A 20,900-nucleotide genomic window follows, 5' to 3' on the forward strand; every position below is an offset into this window, starting at 1 on the left:
GATATTAATTGATACATTAGGAGTGGTTAAAGAGGGAGCAGTTTGCAGTCTACCCTTTATGCTGCCCATGTGGCATGGAATGAAAGTCTTCGGACACCGCTTGAAAGCGCCATTGGATCACTTGTCCTGACATGCAACCATCATCAAATCATGGATCCTTACTGTATTTTCTGTAATGTTGCAGCTGAAGTTATAGTAATTCCAGATGAGACTTGTCTTCTCAAAAAGAAGCCATTAATGGACAGGCATAAAATGTAACGTTTGCCAGTCCCAAACATACCTTAATATCCCATATGTGACCATAGAAGATAAGTTCCCCAGAAACTGGGAGTCTCTAGTAGTCATTTTTCCCATGGTCTGGTTTTAGTTGAGATCACTGCCTGTATGGGCCCTCAGAGATTCTGAAAATTTTAGTCCTCTGAGCAGAAGATCTTTTCATGTTCAGGTAAGACAACAGTGCTCAGTATGAGTAATAAAGAGTGGGAAATGACATTACCTGGGCAAGCAGAGCTCATTCACCTTTGCCACCATCTTTTCACTGAACTGATGTGCCCACAATGTATCTATATGAGTTCTTTTATGTTCTTGTTTTATCACCAGTTCGTCTCAGTAGCTTTTTTGCTCTCCCATAAAAGATCTTCAGTAGCAAACCTCTTGTCCTTCAAAATGCAATTTAAAACCTAACTATTGTCAGCAACGATTGTGATTACTGGTGGCTTAAATTAGCTTCACTTCTCCTCTTGGATGATATTTTCTAAGATTCCTGAGTGGTGGCTCTACTGTGGCTGTCTTCCAACCCTTCTTTCTCATTTTTGAGCATCAGAAATTTGAGTCTTTTGATTATACCTGCTTTTTTGGTCCTGGGTAAAGTCTCTGAGAGCAGTCCTGCTCAGAAAAGGTTGCTAAAAGGATGTAGCTGAAGGTGGATTTCCCTCAGGGTCTGGCCCAGCAGGCTTAGGAAGTTGCTATTTAGTTCATACAAAGGAAAAGCAGATAAAGAAGGAAAAAGAAATGTAAAATAAACTGAGTGTTACCAGCACTCCTGTGGTGTCCACTTTGTATGGTAAGAAATATGTACTGTAGTTGTTTTTTGCCATGGTGGGTATGGAACAACCAGGATTAAGAAAGAAAACAGCATTCCTGAGGTCACACAACAGCCTGAAAAAACGTTCCACAACAAATACAAGAACATCTGAACGATAACTGTCTCAGAGTGCATTTGGTGATTGCTAGCAGTAGCCCTTCCAGAATACAAAACAAATTTCACCTTCCATAGTCCACTGTTTCACAGTGAATTGTGCCCAATTGAGCAAGTACTGAATTTTGCACACTGACTTAGAATCTCTGTGAGTGAAGACTCTAATTTATGTGTTTGAGGATGAATTTCTAGATGAATTTCTATCTAATATAGAAAATCATCACCTATATTAAACGCTTTATATCTTGAATACTTCTGTCACTTCATCCCCTACTTAATTACTTTCATTCTTCCCTAATTGAGTTTGGGGTAATAACTTTGATAACTCAGACACCATCTGGCACGGGAATATAGATTTCAGAAGAAGAAAGGAGCAGAATTACACTTGAAGTTCAGCCTTATTTTGTTGCAAAAACCTGATTAGCTTGCCACGGGAAACGTGGCCAAGGCCCCACAGATCAATGTGATCAAGGCGATGCCACATGGACACCAGACAATTCAATGTGAATTATGCCAGAGACATTTATTGATCATTCAGCTCTCAGTAAATACCCTCAGGGCATAAGGCACACACCTACACATTAGCATAATTAGTCAAGGACAACCCACTCCATCAGCATAAACCACGCCTTGTTTTCCTGATTAACGAGGTGTCCCTTATCTGTCCTTTCTGAGATAAGGAAGCCAGCAGTTGGTGGGAGCCAAGGTCAGCATCCGCCTGTTATTATCCTTCTTCACTTTGCATTCCCACATTATTTTTCCCCCTCTCTTTTTAAGAGAAATAATGTAAAATAAGCACAAAGATACTATCATTTCACCATTTTCAAAGAATCATGCACCATAGCAGATGCAGTGATGTACAACTGTGGAGTGCACCTAAGAATTCCTCGCATATGCTCATTCTTTTAAATGAAATAAATAATAACATGTTTGTAGGCACAAAATTGAGGCTTGGAATGAGGCTTATTTTCACATCTCTTGTGTGCAGCTGATAAATGCCAGTCAGATTAGATATACCTGGTCTGCTTGGGGCTGAGTCTGGAAGGCATGAATTAATGAAAATTCATTACATAAGCATTTTACACTGGTTAATCCATAGAGCAGGATCAGCATCAGCCTATTATGAAGGATTACAGTCTACATAGCCACACAGAGGATGAACATAGCATTTGCAGACATTTCAAAATGAAGAAGGGAATTGGGGAACACCGGGCTCTGAAATTAAGGCATTAAGCATCATCAGGACCCGATTAAGAACCAGATCCAAAATGCTTGAACAAGAGAAGCATAAAAAAAGGGGGGAGGGGAATCAGAAAAAGGTACTTCTTTGAAATTAAATATGTGGTAATTGATATCTAAAAGATTTGGAGGTTTATATTCTTCACAAAGTTAAACTTTTGCTTTGTAAGTGCTGTAGTGTGACAGAGTAACACTTTGCTTTTATTTAGACATTTTTTTCCTGTGGTCTGGATACCTTTTGAGTGCCCAGTATGGAGGAGTGTGTACTGGATTGGGATCAGTGAAAATAACACGTTTTTCAGTACAAAAATTTCCCTGCAGAGCCCTTTCAGAGATAATTTCAACTAACAAAAAAAAAAAAAGGCGGGGGGGCAAAAATTGCAACAGTTGATGATAAATACTTGTTAATTTTGGGTATTTATTTACCTGGTCTAATACTGTTCTCTTGGAACTTCTCCTGAGGACTACTGGAGAAGAGGAGGCTCAGGGGTGATCTCATTGATGTCTACAACTACCTGAAGGGAGGTTGTAGCCAGGTGGGGGCTGGTCTCTTCTCCCAGGCAACCAGCAATAGAACAAGGGGACAGAGACTCAAGATGTGCCAGGGGGAAGTATAGGCTGGATGTGAGGAGGAAGTTCTTGCTAGAGAGAGTGATTGGCATTGGAATGGGCTGCCCAGGGAGGTGGTGGAGGCACCGTCCCTGGAGGTGTTTAAGAAAAGCCTGGATGAGGCACTTAGTGCCATGGTCTAGTTGACTGGCTAGGGCTGGGTGCTAGTTTGGACTGGATGATCTTGGAGGTCTTTTCCAACCTGGTTGATTCTATGATTCCGTACCGCAAGCTGTTTAGTGCTCCTTTAAATGCTTTCCTGGTTACCTTAGTGAGCACTCTTCAAGCTAACTTGGTGGCAGTACCAAAGTTTCTCACAAGCTTGTCACAGGTTCTGGCTCCTTCTTTTACCCACCCTATGTGTTGTTCCAGAATGTCTCCATCATAGTGAAGCACAAGTCGTTTAAATGGTCATAATAAAGAACTGGGGTTGCTAATTCTCAGTGTTCAAAAGCCCTCATTTGGTATATCTAAAATGATACTTTTAATTTAAGAGCTTTGTGTCCTGATTTTTTTTCATTGTGCCAGGTCATGTGTTTTGTTAGCTCTCTCCTGCAGAGATTAAAATGAGATCTTACTGCAAAAGAAACAGACAAGCAAAAAAACCACTGATGTTTTCTCATGTAACTCCAAGCTTTGACTTTGCAGTACATTTAAAATACTTCAAGGCTTTTAAAAACAGTGTTAAGGACTGGAAATACTGAACACAGGCAGCAACATCTTTGTTTATTGCTACATCTTATGTGTATGAGTTGAAAGAAAATTTAATAAGTGTCACAATGATAGAGTAGAACAGGCCTGTGTGGTGTTTAAGCAAGGCTGGAATTTTGCTTTCTCTGTTGTTTGGATTCCATCAGATTATCCAGGAAAAGAAAGAAAAGTATTGTCTGAAAAAAAATTACAGTAAATATTTGTGATTGTCAAATAAAGAACTAAATAATTTCCATAGAAGCACGAATTCTAAATATATATCTGGTGAAGTTATAGTTTCTCAAAAGAGCAAAGGCTGTCTCTCAAAACATCAGAACTCACTGTCAGATGTCCTACCAACTGGAATTTCACCATAAGCAACAAAATACATCCTGAATACTGATAGAAGTGCAGGATTTTCTCCACAGGAGTCAGAGCTGATAAAACTCCATCTTTATATTATTGTAATGATAGTTAAGACCAAAAGAAGGCATAATTTCAAAAGTAAATTTGCTATTAGTACCGCAATACAGGATTCTTATTCTGTTGTCTGCCTCTCTTTCCTAGGCAGACAGTCATAGTTTAGGAGGGAGGGGTCCATATTGCATGTTAGGAGGAAGTTCTTCACAGAGAGAGTGATTGGCATTGGAATGGGCTGCCCAGGGAGGTGGTGGAGTCACCACACCTGGAGGTGTCCAAGAAAAGCCTGGATGAGGCACTTAGTGCCATGGTCTAGTTGATTGGATAGGGCTGGGGGATAGATTGGACTGGATGATCTTGGAGGTCTCTTCCAACCTGGTTGATTCTATGATTCTATTTTCTTGTTTGCTGTGAGAGTATGTATTGCAGCAGCCTGCTGTGCTAGTTTGAAGTTAGCTAGAATGTTTTGGTGAGACAGATTAGATCACAGGCTGTGAAAGGGAAACAGGGTGATGTCTACTTCACTCATAGGCTTGCTGAGAGGTATAAGAACAAGAATCCAAACATAGATAAGGCACTGCTGCTTCTGCTGGGGAGCTTGGAGCTGCATTTTTTTTCCTCTCTCTAGCCTCTCTGCCATTTCTTTGATTAATCCACTTTGTTTTCTAACCCCCTGGCCAAACCTCCATTCTTCCTTGGGTAAGGTAGAGAGGGGTGGGAGAAGGTGGAAGGGCAGTTGACAGCCCCTCCTGGGGACTCAGGTTTCTGGGAGGGGAGTTGTGTTTCTGTATTACCTTTTACCTTGTATGTGTCTGTATATAACTGTATAAACTGTAAATATCTGCTTGTATATTGTGCTAGCTGTAAATATAAGCTGCATTCAAATTTCCAGAGTTGGCTGAGTCTAGTCTGGGTGACTTCCAGAGGGGGGGGAAGGGGGGGAACACCCAAACCATCACAACCAGTCTCAGGAAAAACAAGGATTAAGCAAGAATTCACTCCTAAGCCTTATCCTATGTCAGTTCTCAACAGCTGCTTCCTCTGTCTAGACTACTTAATAAGGTGTATGTAACTGAAAATAATAATTAACATTCTTACCTTTTCTTAGAATAAAAAATGGGAGTAGATGAGAAGCTACCTTTTTTTTTTCTTTCTGTTTCTCTTGTTTCTTCTTAGCTTGACCTTTAAAAGACTTTTACAGTTGCAGAGGGTCTTTTTATGTAGCTGACCTATTTTTTTTTTCTATGTCTGGTTGTCCTTAGGCATAAGGTTTGTTGATTTTGAGTTTTTTAATATCAAACTGTTTTGGTCAAGTCTTCATCTATTCCAGTTAGACTTAAAGATAACAAAAGATATTTCAAACAATAGAAATGAATGAATCTATAATTACACTAACAAAGGAAGCTGAATAGATATTTTAATTAAAGTCTATCAACAGAAATAAATGGCAATTGCAAGGCTGTCATTGGCCACTACACACAGCCCATTTACTACTACAAACAGTACAAGAATTTCTGTACATGTTTCCACTTGCATCTTCCTTTTAACCCAACACAGAAAGTTGTCCAAGACACCAGTTAGTTCATGGTATAGGTGACTGTAGAAGTCTGGGGCCATCAGCCCTGATCATAGGCTACCTAAGAAAAGCAGCCTTAAAAATTCACACTGCAGTATGCCATTTGTAATTAGTGAGCAGATCTCCCACATCATATTGTATTTCTTTATGAGAGAGTTCTGGAAGTAATGAAAACTTAGAATACAATAGATACACTTGATTTGAGGGACTGGAACATCTTCCTTACAAGGAGAGACTGAGGGAGCTGGGTCTCAGTTTGGAGAAGAGGAGACTGAGAGTAACCTCATTAGCACCTATAAATATGGAAAGGGTGAGTGCCAAGAAAATGGGGTCAGGTTCTTCTCCGTGAGCCCAATGACAGGACAAGGAGCAATGGGTGGAAGTTGAGGCATAGGAAGTTCCATGTAAACATAAGGAATTTTTTTTCCCACTGAGTGTGACACAGCACTGGAACAGGCTGCCCAGGGGGGTTGTGGACTCTCTCTCTCTGGAGGTATTCAAGACCTGCCTGGACATGTTCCTTTGTGATCTGGTCTAGGTGATCCTGCTTTGGCAGGAGAATTGGACTGGATGATCTTCTGAGGTCCCTACCTGCCCCTGAACTTCTGTGATTCTGTGAAAAGGAGAAGGTTTTTGCTTGAATGAATATTGGGCACTGCTGCCCTATTGTGTAAAGCAGCTCTGGTTTAGGATAGTGAGTAGTCATGTCAGTGGTGCATTACACAAGAGAAGGCACATTCTTTCGGATTCTTATTTAGGATCCAAAACAGACATGAAGATGTTTGTGTGCACTGGAGTAGAACTGTGAATTAGTCTCTGAGATGTACCTCATCTATTACAAGACAAAATCGCAGTAGGCAGAGCATGTGAGTCTTATTGCTGTGATGTTTAACCCTGATAAGCCTGTGGCTACTCAAAATTGAACATTTTCCTTCGCTTGCTGCACAGGAAGCTTAGCAGGTTTGTGATGGGTCACAGGGGATATGTCCCACATTCTGGCCTACCCTAGCACAGTGCCTATTTTATGTCAGTTATGGTATGACATAAAAATGGCCAGTAACTCTGTGCTCTGTGCATGCAGAATATTATGAAATATAAGAGCTATGCTTGTTTTCATCAAAGTCACTGAGCTTTGCCTTTGAGTCACTTGAAATAGGATTATGTTTCTGATATGCTGTCTTCACTTTTGTGACAAAACAAGAATATCATAAAGAAAAGTAATTTCCTCATGTTTTATAGGAAACCCAGATCACTGATGGAAATGAAATCTGTATCTACCTGATACGATGTATCAGGTAAAAAAAATCAGTCCTGTACATACTTACGTCTTTGGAGAAGAAGCATCTCTAATATAATCACAGAATCACAGAACCAACCAGGTTGGAAAAGACCTCTAGGATCATCGAGTCCAACTTATCATCTAATCTTTCTAATTAACTAAACCATGGCACTAAGTGCCTCATCCAGCCTCCTCTTAAACATCTCCAGGGCTGGTGACTCCACCACATCCCTGGGCAGCCCATTCCAATGCCAATCACTCTTGCTGTGAAGAATTTCTTCCTAATGTCCAGCCTAAACCTGCCCTGGCACTGTTTGAGTCTGTGTCCTCTTGTTCTATCACTGGGTGCCTGGCAGAAGAGACCAACCTCACCTGGCTACAATCACCTTTCATGTAATTGTAGACAGCAGTGAGGTCTGCCCTGAGCCTTGCCCTCTCCGGGCTGAACAACCGCAGCTTCCCCAGCTGCTCCACACAGGGCAGCTCCAGACCCCTCACCAGCCTTGGTGCCCTTCTCTGGACATGTTCAAGCACCTCAACATCTTTCCTAAATTGAGGGGCCCAGAACTGGACACAGTAGTCAAAGTGTGGCCTGACCAGTGTTGAATACAGGGGCAGAACGACCTCCCTGGTCCTGCTGGCCACACCATCCCCAATCCTGGCCAGGACTCCATTAGCCTTCTTGGCCACCTAGGCACGCTGCTGGCTCAAGTTCAGTTGCTGTTGATCAGTACCCCCAGGTGCCTCTCTGACTGGCTGCTCCCCAGCCACCCTGTCCCCAGCCTGTAGCACTGCATGGGGTTGTTGCAGCTAAATATGTTTTAACAGGAAATTGTTAAGTGCAAAAAAGAAGTTCCACATTGCATGTCAGTGAAGCCTGATCACCAAAGCCAGAGTGTAGTCCTAGGGTGGATATCTAGAATCATAGAATCAACCAGGTTGGAAGAGACCTCCAAGATCAGCCAGTCCAACCTAGCACCCAGCCCTAGCCAGTCAACTAGACCATGGCACTGAGTACCTCATCCAGGCTTTTCTTGAACCCCTCCAGGGACAGTGACTCCACCACCTCCCTGGGCAGGCCATTCCAATGCCAATCACTCTCTCTGGCAACAACTTCCTCCTAACATCCAGCCTAGACCTACCCCAGCACAACTTGAGACTGTGTCCCCTTGTTCTAGCTACACCAAAGCTCATTCTGAAACCACTGCTGAGGTCCGTGGGATTTCCTAAGAATTAAAGAGTGTATTTTCTAGTTTGTTTGTTTGATTTAAATTCACTACTCCTTTTTGTGTGTATTATGGATTTGGGAGATTTTAAGTAGAGAAGTGTTGTTATCAAACACAAATGTATTGGCCAGCTGTGGCTTTCTTTTTGGGAAATAATACCTATCTGGATTCCACTGATCTCTATGGGCAACTTACTGCTGTTTAATGTAATTTCAACTTTTGCAAATATTCTGAACTATTCACCTTTAGCTAATTTGTGAACTGCTCTAGTTGCCTTTTTTTAAAATGTATTATGACTTGGTTTTCATACAATCATAGAATCAGTCAGGGTTGGAAGGTGTTGCAGAAATCTGTTTAGCTTGCCACGGGAACTGTGGCCAAGGCCCCACAGATCAATGTGATCAAGGCGATGCCACATGGACACCAGGCGAGTCATTATGAATTATGCCAGAGACGTTTATTGATCATTCATCTCTCAATATATACCCTCAGGGCATAAAGCACACACCTACACATTAGCATAATTAGTCAAGGACAACCCACTCCATCAGCATAAACCACGCCTTGTTTTCCTGATTAACGAGGTGTCCCTTATCTGTCCTTTCTGAGATAAGGTAGCCAGCAGCTGGTGGGAGCCAAGGTCAGCATCCGCCTGTTATTATCCTTCTTCACTTTGCATTCCCGCAGGAAGGGACCACAAAGATCATCTACTTCCAATCCCCTGCCCTGGGCAGAGACACCCTACCCTAGATCAGGCTGGCCAGAGCCTGATCCAGCCTGGCCTGAAACATCTCCAGGGATGGGGCCTCAACCACCTCCCTGGGCAACCCATTCCAGGCTCTCACCACTCTCATGCTGAACAACTTCCTCCTCACGTCCAGTCTGAACCTATCCACCTCCAGCTTTGCTCCATTCCCCCTAGTCCTGTCACTCCCTGAGAGCCTAAAAAGTCCTTCCCCAGCTTTTTTTATAGGTCCCCTTCAGATACTGGAAAGCCACAGCAAGTCACCTGGGAGCCTCCTCTTCTCCAGACTCAACAGCCCCAACTCTTTTCAGTCTGTCCTCATAGCAGAGGTGCTCCAGCCCTCTGATCATCCTCGTGGCCCAAGTTTTTATATCTACTATTTTAAAATGCTGTGTTTCATTTCTGATGTCAGAGCCATTACAGGTAACCTACCATCTGCATCATTGCCATGGGGCTTTTTTATTCTGCAAAGTGTGTTAGAAATTTTCCTGTATATAGCACATGACAATCTGTTATGACATCTTTCTTCATGAGGGGGATGGGAAACTAACTCATGGAGTTATTTTATCTCTTACATAAGTGAAGATAAATGTCATAACACTGATCAGCCTTCATGTGTTCTGAATGTGCAGTTATTTGCATTTTCTGCTCACTGTTCTTCAGGGCTGAAGTGGCTGAAATGCCAGGTGCAGCAAATGAAAAGTGCTGAGAATGTGTGTGGGGGGAAATAGAGGACTCAATACCAAAAGATATTAATAGCTTATGCACTGCTATGTCATCAATGAAATAACACTGATGTTATTTCATAGCATCACATTAAACTAGAAATATGGACTTGCAGTATTTCTGTCTGCTTGTGTAATCTTCAGATACATTTAGAAAGAATAGCAAAAACTGTTTTGCTGATGTATTCTTTGCTGCTTGCCTTTATATGTATGTGCTCCTATCTGTGTTGGTTGACTAGAGCTCTGTAAGATTTGAAGGTTCTTACAGTCTGATTCCTGCTAAGGAAGAGATGATGTGGTGCAGAATTTGGATTTTTTATTTACTTGCTTATATATACTTGAATGATTCCTGATGCTCAGGCAGTATTCAGACAATCTCCTTTTCTAGCAGCCTCAATCAAAATACCAGTGCATGATTCTTTGCTGGCATCTCCATGCCAAGGGAGATTAAGGGATATAACAAGCTTTCCAGCAGGTTTCAGCAGCACCAACCACCCTGAACTAATACTGCAGCATTTCTGTAGATGTGTTGAAAATCAACTTTTGAGGTTCTGTGCTACTAGGTGACTTCTAGCAATGGGCATAAATTTTGCTATAGCTAAATTTTAAACTGTCACTTGAGAGCCTGAAGACTGGCTTTCAGAAAAGCTGTCCACTTGCATTTCCTTGGACCTCCTTTTTTGAACCTGTCCTGCTCAGCACAGCCTGCTCTCACAAGCAAGCCCCCCACACATAGATGGGAGGAAAAGTGACACAAAAAAGCTCTGGATCGAGATAAGGAATTTAATGAAATTATTACAATGCACAATTACCTTTTCCTGTTTCACAGAAAAACAAAGCAAAAGCAGCAGCAGAAGCCAGTGGCAAAATGATCCCCCCCAACCCCAGAGCCAGCCCAGGTGAAATAGAAACCCCAACACCCCAAACCACAGAACCCAGAAGTAGCAGCCAGCCCAGGAAGCCTCTGATGTTGCAGTTTGAGCTTCGAGCCACATGGTGCTTTGCTTCGGCCAGCACTTTTCATTCTGAAGCTGGCCTGACCTTGGCAGGGCATTGAATACTCATCTACAGGTTCAGCTGCCTAAACCCATGACTTAACCTGTCTCCCGTGTTTAACCAAAGCCAAACTCTCTCATCCTTTGCTTTACCATTTGTTGCTGTCTGATAAAAAACATTCAGATAGTAAGCTTATGATGGACTCTTAAACCAAAATGGTATAGTAGTTGTGTTACAGATTCCATAAAGATCTTCCCAGTTCCTCTTCACCTTCCCTTACATGCAAGGCAAATGTGTCTATGAAGTCCTCTGATGCTAAGCAGATTTAGGTATGCCTTGTCTGTCACATGATTATGAAATCATGCAGGATTGCACGCATCAGTTGTGCATGTTTATCTGTGTTCTTGATAAAACAGTTAACCAGAGGGGCATGGCTATGGCTGATGACTAAGAATCACACTCAGGAAGTGAAGTTGTGATCTGGAGATACCGACATGAGAAGAGGCTAAACAGAGAACCACATAATGATACTCAGTATCCTTTTGGAGGATGGGGCCACATCTGGAGGTCACAGGGAATTAATAGAATTAATAGAATGTATCCACTGGAGTTTCTGCAGGACTTCTAAAAGACCAAGCAGTCTTGTCATAGAGTAGTTGCTACACATTCTTCAGGCTGGAAGGAAGCTTAGGTAAATTGCCTGGAGAAGAGGAGGCTCAGGGGAGATCTTATTGCTGTCTACAACTACCTGAAGGGTGGTTGTGGCCAAGAGGAGGTTGCTCTCTTCTCTCAGGTGGCCAGCACCAGAACAAGAGGACACAGCCTCAGGCTGCGCCAGGGGAAATTTAGGCTGGAGGTGAGGAGAAAGTTCTTCACTGAGAGAGTCATTGGACACTGGAATGGGCTGCCCGGGGAGGTGGTGGAGTCGCCGTCCCTGGAGCTGTTCAAGGCAGGATTGGACGTGGCACTTGGTGCCATGGTCTAGCCTTGAGCTCTGTGGTAAAGGGTTGGACTTGATGATCTATGAGGTCTCTTCCAACCTTGGTGATACTGTGATACTGTAATTAATTAATTAAATGCTTTGAGCACCCCTGTCTCTTTTGTGTTAGAGATATTTCAGTTGAAAGCAATGGTTACAGTGTTGCTGTTAGGCAGGGTTGGGACTGTTTTTTGCTTTAGCTTGTAGATGTCAGCATGTGTAAACACATTTCTTCTGAATGGTTGGTATGATGAGAGTAAGGAAGGATATGCAAAGCAGACTCTCTTGCCCAGGTTCCCCAGATCCAAGTGGTGTACAATCAGGAAATGCATGATAGCATCCATTGTTGCTTCAGCAGGGAAAGTGTGCTTTACATATGCAAATACTGCTCAGAAGTTTAACTTAATAATTATCAGCTGGAGTCTCTATTGATGAGCAGCTGAGACTAATCATCAGCCACAGAATCTGAATTAACTACTCCTAGGATTTGATTGAGCATACTTGTCTCATGCTTGTGGTTACTGTGGCAATTGTGGAAACCTATAGGTATTTTACAATCTTTTCTGAGCTTTTGGATAATTTATTTCTTGTACTTTCTGTACTCTTAAAAAGAAAGCACTGTAAAATGGTGTATTTTAGACTTTTTCCCATACTATCTCTCCCACAGTGTTTTACTGAGCAGGAGCCAACTTAGAAGAGTTTCCATTTTTTTACATCCCACTGCCATGAATGATAGTCAGGAATGCTGTGTACAGCTGCAGGGATGCATCTGGGCATGTGCTTTAGACCTTGGAGAGCTGTAATGGCTGCCTGCCATTACTATGTATTCTGCCCTATCCAGGGCCTCAGAAGTTACCTTAACATCAAGCTCACACTTTAACGTAGAGAAGTCTCTGGGCACAGGATAGCCAAATGGAGGTGCTGCTCCTCCATAGGAAATCTTCAGATTAACAAATCTCATTGTCTTGCCTCCTACTCCTACTGTACACCAGGGAAATTCAGCTGGCTACAAATACTTACCCTGCAGATACCATTCATATGCCTTTTCCTAAGTGTGCTTTATTATTCACATCACACTCCTACAGTCCCTCCATGATTTCCCTTCTAATTATTCCCTGCTTGCCCATTGCTATGAATAACCAGTGGCATTCACCCACATTCTGCCATTTAAGGCAGTTAGCAGTCCATCCTACTATGATTTGGCTTTCTCATTTTGCAGGAGGTGCCACAATTTATTTAAATTCATCCTGATTGTAACACTGAAGATTTATATTTGAGTCACAGAAGGTTTCAGCCTTAGGGCACAGGCACCCACTAGGCAGTGGTTTGCTTCTACCCCCATAGTGGAGGTGGTAGAAGAGAATTTTTCAGGGCAGAGGCAATCAGGCTAGCTCAAACCAGCTTCACTTACATCACTGAGTTGGATGCTTTGCACTGCAGGAGGTAAGAAGTGTGGTGTGACCCTTTGGGTCAGCTAAGCAGTAGAAATGGTGACCTCTAACTGAATGGTGATAATGTCTGCAACTGGTCTAAAAGGAGCAATTTATTTGTGCCCCTAAGAGACCACTGTTAATTGAGATGTGAGGGGTTTTGACAAAAAGTCATTGCTAAGCAGGGACTGGTCATGGGCTCCATGAGGAGCTGCTTCTGCCAAAAATACCATAGACAGCACCTCTCGACCTGGATAGAGTGGTCAAGGACATAAGGGGTATAGGCAACCACCTCCTTTTATGGGGTTCTCTGCAGTATACTTGCAATTGTTGGAGGAGTTTTCCCTGCAATGCCTGTTTGGTGTCGGACCATTACAGTTTTCAGAGCTATGTCACCATCAGGCTTTACCTGCATGCAGACCTTGTGAAAAGAAAGAGAACATCCCTCCAGCTTTGTGGAGAAAGAGTTTCCTTTTCCCCCTCCCTTCCTCAACTGCTACCGGAGTGGTTTGCCAAAAAAATCAGCATCTTTACAGAAATGGAGCTTGGAGAAAATAACAATTCATCAAGAGCACAGATGGCTTATTTAGAACCTAATAGGTATTAAAACATTATTTTCCCCAAGCTTTACTTCTCATATTGATAACGTCTTATCTTTGCCAAGTTCCCCTCTTGATAACATGTTATCTTTGTCAAGCTAAGTCCCTGATAAAATCTTATTTTCAGTCAGTGCTTACTCTGATAAGACATTTTCTTACATCTCCACTCCCAATGGAAAGAGAGGAAATGTTATTTTTAGTCCTTTTCTTGGAGAAGCATATATTTTGCCAAGGCAATGCAAAGCAGGGAAAAGAAGAATGAGGAGACAACAGAAGAATGAAAAAAAAAGTCATTTTCTTCTAGACAGAGAAAATGAGCAAATAATTTTCAGACTTATGGGCTCCTTTTTTAGAAGTTTGCTAATAAGCTAACATTCATAACAGGAGCTAATAAGCTAATATTTCATTTGAGAAGGAAAAACAAATTTTAAAAGCTATCTTCACTTTCAGGAAAGATAGAGGATATGTTTAGATTTTCTTTCCTTCTTTCTCCCTGCACTCTGCTGCTATATGCTATTTCTTCACATAGAGTCTTTTATTGCTCTCCATCCCTATTGTCCTTGTTCAAAGTGGCAGAATTGCATTCTCTCAGCAAACACATAAACAGCTCTCTGCAGGTATGCAACATGATGCCATCATTGATGGTACAATTGCTAACTCTTTCTGAGGTGCAAGCCCATCCTCACTTTGTGTGCAACCCCATCCACACTTTGTGTGCATATCAGGTGCAGCAATGCAATGAGTGGTTCTTGGACTGCTCTGTTTAATTACGTGTGTGTCGTGAGCAAAGTAAGTAAGGGTCGAAAGAGAAGGGACAGCTTTGTAGTTTCTACAGTCAGGTCTGCCCTGGAAGATTGTTTCTGTCCCTACCACTGAGTTCATTGCATGATGTTCATAAAACAAAGCTATTACAAGTAACTGATAACTATTCTTTTCCAATCTCCTGGGTTTCCAGCTTGCAGACCCCTTCATTAAAGAAATGGTAGGCATATACAGTTGCCTATGCTAATGATTAAGTCTGTTCCCTGAACAAAGAAAGTGCATTAAAGTTGCTTGTTTGTTGAAAAAACACATCAAAACTCTCTCAATTGTGCACCTCAAACTGGTATTTCTTTTAGCATTAATGACTCCAAACTGGCCCTGCCTGTAAAGAGGGACTGAAGGTATCACCTTTCCCTCAAATAACTTTGACAAATAAGTCACTGATCCCTGAACTGCATTCAAGTATGGTAATTATGAACATCATAGGCAAATGAGGGAATTAAATAAGTCTTTTCTTTGGAACAGGGTATTTGTGGTCACAAACTGAATAATGAGCTGAAATAAGCTACTGAACAGCTGTGAGTACCATCCATCCAGTGCACGCAGTGATGCCAAGGTTCTTTGGAAATGAAGTGATGAGCAGACACACAATTGATGATCCTGTCAGAAGGCACAAGAGAATGACAGCAAAGATTGGACAGGAGACCATAACTCCCACATTTCAAAACCTATGAGTGTTTGACTTCTGTGGTGGCTTGACCTTGGCTGGATGTGGGTGCTCACCAAGGTGCCCTACCTCCTCAGCTGTACAGGGGAGAGAAAATATAACTAAAGGTTTGTGGGACAAGATTAAGGACAAGGAACTAACTCACCAGTTACTGACATGGCACAAAAGACTCAGCTCAAGGAAATTAATTTAATTTATTGCCAGTCAAATGAGAGTAGGGTTGTAGAAATAAACCCAAATCTTAAAACACCTTCTGCCCTGCCCCTTCCTTCTTCACTCTTGACCTCTCTGCCTTCTCCACTTAAGTGACTCAGTGGGACAGGGAACGGAGTTACGGTTGCTTCATCTGTCTGCTGTTCCTCCCTCCTCACACTAATCTTGCTCTAGCATGAAGTCCCTCCCACAGGAGACAGTCCTCTGCAAACTTTCCAGTGTGGGCCCTTCACACACTACTCCAGTGCATGCACCGCTTCCGGCAGATACAGGAATACAAACTGCCTCACCATGGTTTTTTCCACGAGCTGCATGGGAATCTCTTCTCTGGTGCCTGGAGCATCTTCTTTCTTTACCTCTTGATGTCTGCAGTTGCTCCTGTCACAGACTCTCACTCTCTCTTGGCTGCTGTAGTGAAGCAGTTTTTCTCCCTTCCTAAATATGTTACTGCAGAGGTGCTACCACCATTGCTGACTGGCTTATCCTTAGCCAGCAGCGGGTCCATCTTGAAGCTGACTGATAGTGGTTTTATTGCATACAGAAGAAACTTCTAGCAGCATCTCACAGAAGCCACCTCCACTACCCAAACCGTGCCACACAAACTCAGTGCACTTTGCAAAGCTGATGTTTTGTGGGTGGGCTGTTTTGAGGTATGATGTGTTTAATTTCTGTATCGAGTGATTGTAGAGGGCTGTTTTGTTCCAGAAAAAGACAACAGGAGAGCATCTCCCTGTGAGGGAGCAGCAGGCAGTGATGTGATGGCTTAAGTAAGGCTGGACTGCAGTAAAATTGAAAGGTTCAGGTCTGAATTCAATAAAACACATTAGCATGTGCTTAGGTACTGTAACAGCAGTGGAAATTAACACAGGCTTAGCATTTAAACGACATGCTGAAGTGCCTAAGTGCTGTTGCTGAAGTTCAAGAGTGACAACTAATTGGCATCTCGTGGGGAAACAGTCCCTTCTTACCACTGAACACAATGGGAGTTCTGAACACACAATTTAGCACACGTGTTGTCTGTGGGAAATCCTGAGAAGGGTTTGTGCTTAATACCAATGAGAGCAGAGTTTCTGTCAGAGCTGAGAAAACTTGTTTGGGCAGTAGAGAAAGGCTTGGTTGTCATTTCTTGTGCTGTCTCTATCTAGTGGACATTACCCTTCCATGTTCTTACTGTGACATCTTTCAGCAGTACAGCTCTCTACCACAAAGTGTTGGAAGCACAAGCTCATAATTGCCTCGCATCACGTTAGAATGAAGAAGTTTGCTGTTCACAGATCTGAAATAAATTGCTAAGGCTCTATTTCACTATTAAGGTAGTTATTTGGCAAGATTCTCTACTTCCAGCTGAGATCACACTGCAGCCATTTACAAAAAAATGTTGGAGAAGTGAGTGTGAGAACAGGCACCTTGAGATCCTTAGCACCTACTTGTGGAGGCATATATCTTGAAGTACCAAACTGTTAACAAAAAGGACTTCATTCATAGCTGCCTGTATAGCCAATACTCACCAGAGCATCCAGCTGAGCAGAAGAGCATGGAGTAGGAAGATGGCAGATGATTAAAGCTAAACTAGAGTGCCAAAAGAAAAGGCATAGTTTATCTGCTTACACAGAGCTTTTATGTCTCCATAGTTCTGACTGCAGTCTTCTTATTTTTCTTTTCCCTTAGGGTGCATGGAGTTCTCTACAATGGTCTTTGTAAGGAAAAAAATAATTGCAGAATGAACTTCAAATGATTTTGTTCGTGGCCTTAACAGGGGGAACTTCATGAGAGTGGTTTCCTGCTATCCAAGTTCTTTCTGCAGAGTGTTGCCTTTTGGTTAAAACTGTTATACTGCTAGTCCTCAAAAGGTGCACTGATAATGTGAATTTTCACATGTGGACAAATGGGACGTGGAGGAGTCATGTTTTCTTGATTCTGTAGTCAGAGAGACTGAAAAATTATCTGTGAGCAGCATAACTTCCTCTTATCTCAGAGGCAGCCTAGAGTTCACTGTCATCAGTTAATTACATGCTATTAGACAGGGAATGGAAAATAGCTAAAACACGTAGAAAACTCTGGACCTTGTAAAGATGCCAAAAGCCAAGTAGTTTGCACTTAAGCAAGCAAAAGAAATGTACAAAAAGTATGGAAAGAAATCTAACAACATGCTACACAAATCTGCCTGCCGCAGCTCCTAATGTAGTTTTGAGGATTTGAGTTCAGATCAGGGTTACTGGAGAAACTCAGGATCCCAGATTCTGCACTTGTCTCCTCTGAATGGGAGTGATTTTTTTTGTCTTTTCCTACACTCTGCTTCCTTCTCCTTTACTCAGCCCTGCAGTTAAGCTTTGGCTAAACTTTGTGTTCTCTGTGACTTTCTCCAGTAAGCTTCCAACATCTCTCCAAGAAAAGACTGGATGAGGCACTTAGTGCCATGGTCTAGACTGGATAGGGCCGGGGGATAGGTTGGACTGGATGATATTGGAGGTCTCTTCCAACCTGGTTGATTCTATGATTCTATAAGTCTGGTGACTACAAAAGTAGGGATTTGGTGTACATTCTTATCCTTTTGAGGTTCGTATGTAAGAAAATTCCACTGCTTCAATTTCTGCTTTCAAGTAAACTATGCTGAATTGCTTCCTATAAGATTTATTTCCTCTAGAATCTTAAGGTACTCTGCTTAAGTAAGGTTTAATGGATTCTCATGCCTTAAATACAGATGACTTCACGTATGGAGAAGCATTCAATAATCCACAGAATCTGTGAATTGCATGTTGTCATTTTTTACTGAATTGTTGGACCTACCATGGTAATAAGTCATTGACTTCTGTCAACCATGAAATATCCATTCAGGTTTGTGTTGTTTTGTGGGCAGTGTGAATTTTGTAAGTAATTTTTCTTTCTTTGGTGCAGTTGTATTAGCACAGAAAGTCTGAAGTAAAAGTCTTGACATAGGTAAGGGGATAAAAGAAAGTTAATGCTGAGACTCAAAAACCCCCCACATAGGCCAATAACTCCAAATGAAGAATAAAAAATAACAGCTGCTTCATTATTTATTTTACCATTTAAAAATGTCCTACTTGCTTCAGAGTACAGCAGTGTTCCTCACAGTATTCCCTGGGAGAGCTTTTGTCCCCTCATTATGTGCTTTGTTATTGTAAACTGATACAGATTAGATTAAAAAGTGCCTAGATGGTTCAGAGCACTCTGCTAGTTACTTAACACTATAAAGCTGAAGCATAGTGCAATCAGTTTAGCCCTTGTACCAAGCAGCACATACATTAATCATCCTTTATGTTAAGCTATCCGCTCCCTCCTCAAAGATGAGGTGAAATACACAGTCCATGCATTGCTGGAAAACTCACATGAGGGAAGAATATCAGGGTAGGATGTGATGGTGTTTACCTACTAGACAATAGCCCAAGAGGTACTTCACCATGTTCACTGAAATAAAAATGTCTTCAGCCTGGTAAGAGGACTAAGTCAAATAATACATTGCCACCAGCCTTGTTCACTTAAGAGGTGCAAAAATGTTGAGCTAGGCCATCTCAACATTTATGACAAGAATTATCTGATTTCTTAAGGTCAAACTCAGTTCACTTTTAGTGTTATGCTTTTATTTCAAATAATGAGTCCTGGAATTGTCACATTATCGTTTGCAGCAGGGATCTGGGTTGTAACAAATATACCAGATACATCAAGATAGGCCTGAGAATAATCAGCAATGTTAGTAACAAAGCACTAACTCATCCAGTTGTACAAACCCTGAGAAAATCATCCCAGAAAATGTCTTGGACTTAGCACTTTGTACAAAATAGGGATCATTTTTATGGTGAATCAATACAAGTCAACTAGTTGCACTTTTGAGATCATGAATCTAGCTGATAGTGTAAGTCTTGTCATCATTTCCGCACTGCCTTTTACAGACCAGCAGAAATATTTACTACTGAGAAGGCATTAGTGGAGTTCAATAGCATTTAGAGCTAAGGCTGCAAAAACACTAAGCTGATCTCATTAGTCAGTGCACCTTCCAGTCTGAGGCAGAGAGGTCCTATTTTCTTTTAGACTTCCTTTCTCAGTCTGCTGTTTCTGCTGAATATCGTGTAGAAACAGTTCAGGTGTTCTTGTGAATATAATTAAAGTTGTTCACTTGTACAAAGAGATATCTTTTTTGTTGATTATAAATTTTGATATAGCAACATTTGTGATCTATGTGCAACTATAGTAAGATTATGTAAAGGTCTGTCTCCTTCAAAAGCACATCAGCTGCATCCCTATTTGGTCACTTAAAATTTGCTAACAGTAGTGTACTGGGTAGTGATAAGGTAACTTGTGTTGCAGTTCTTATCTGTGGTTATGGACTTTGTTTTCATGTTAATGTATCTTTTTTATAGCTTATATCTAGCTCATTTTTTAATGCTGTTTTGAACAAAGCAGTTAGCTTTTGGAGATGTGCAGAGGAAGTGTTTCATATTCCTGGAATTTAAGTTTTCAGGTAAAGGTTTAGAATTGAACCATTTTGCTTTGCTCAAAATTCCCTTTTTGTCTTTTTCAGACACAATAGAGAATTTGACCCATGTGTGTGTTGAATGTTTCTGTTGGTCTGAACCTCTTCTTTCTCAGCAAGCTCATTATACTGTGTGGCTGAATGAAACTCATCCGCTCCTCACGTGTGAACCAGCTGGAGCTACTGTTTGGCACAAAGTGGTCACCAGAATGCTATAGCTTTGCTGTGGAGAAAATGGGAAATGGGAAAACTATTTTGTCTTGTATGCATTTCTAAAATACATTTAACTGCATATGAATTGCCTTTGAATGAAATCCTTCTGTTCTTGACCATCATCCCAGACTAGAGACTGGCAGGCAGCCCTATGCAGAGCGAAAGAATCATAGAATCAACCAGGATGGAGGAGACCTCCAAGATCAGCCAGTCCAACCTAGCACCCAGCCCTGCCCAGTCCAATAGACCATGACACTAAGTGCCTCATCCAGGCTTTTCTTGAACACTGGTTAGACCACACCTGCACTGGTTAGACCAGTGTTCAGTTCTGGGCCCCCCAGTTTAGGAGGAACATTGAGATGCTTGAGCGTGTCCAGAGAAGGGCGACGAGGCTGGGGAGAGGCCTTGAGCACAGCCCTACGAGGAGAGGCTGAGGGAGCTGGGATTGGTTAGCCTGGAGAAGAGGAGGCTCAGGGGTGACCTTATTGCTGTCTTCAACTACCTGAAGGGTGGTTGTGGCCAGGGGGAGGTTGCTCTCTTCTCTCAGGTGGCCAGCACCAGAACAAGAGGACACAGCCTCAGGCTGCGCCAGGGGAAATTTAGGCTGGAGGTGAGGAGAAAGTTCTTCACTGAGAGAGTCATTGGACACTGGAATGGGCTGCCCGGGGAGGTGGTGGAGTCGCCGTCCCTGGAGCTGTTCAAGGCAGGATTGGACGTGGCACTTGGTGCCATGGTCTAGCCTTGAGCCCTGTGGTAAAGGGTTGGACTTGATGATCTGTGAGGTC

At 42.2% G+C, this 20,900-nt stretch overlaps 1 protein-coding gene across 4 annotated transcripts in view; it reads left to right on the forward strand.

Annotated features, from left to right (window-relative positions):
* LARGE1 (LARGE xylosyl- and glucuronyltransferase 1) overlaps positions 1-20,900 on the forward strand; it is a 331,282-nt gene that overhangs the window by 145,324 nt on the left and 165,058 nt on the right. The window lies entirely within an intron of this gene.

This window comes from Pogoniulus pusillus, chromosome 15, assembly GCF_015220805.1.
Source record: "Pogoniulus pusillus isolate bPogPus1 chromosome 15, bPogPus1.pri, whole genome shotgun sequence".
Classification (NCBI taxonomy): Eukaryota; Metazoa; Chordata; class Aves; order Piciformes; family Lybiidae; genus Pogoniulus; species Pogoniulus pusillus.